Genomic DNA, 270 nt, shown 5'->3' with positions numbered 1-270 from the left:
CCCATGGCCACCCGTGTCCACCCATGGCCACCCGTGTCCATCCATGGCCACCCATGACCAACCAGGACCACCCATGCCCATCCATGACCACTGGGAACCACCCATGACCACCCGTCTCCACCTGGGACCTCCTGTGTCCACCCATGTCCCCATGCCCATCATGTCCTCATGCCCATGGGTGCGGGGGGGTTCTGGCTGCTGGGAGGGGGGTGCTGGGTGCTGGGGTGTCCCCCCTGCCCCCCAATAAATCCCTGTGACACCCCCCCCACT

This window comes from Egretta garzetta, unplaced genomic scaffold (genome assembly GCF_000687185.1).
Source record: "Egretta garzetta isolate BGI_Z169 unplaced genomic scaffold, ASM68718v1 scaffold1137, whole genome shotgun sequence".
Lineage (NCBI taxonomy): Eukaryota > Metazoa > Chordata > Aves > Pelecaniformes > Ardeidae > Egretta > Egretta garzetta.
The sequence above is the reverse complement of the archived record's forward strand: the minus strand, read 5'-3'. Positions refer to the sequence as shown.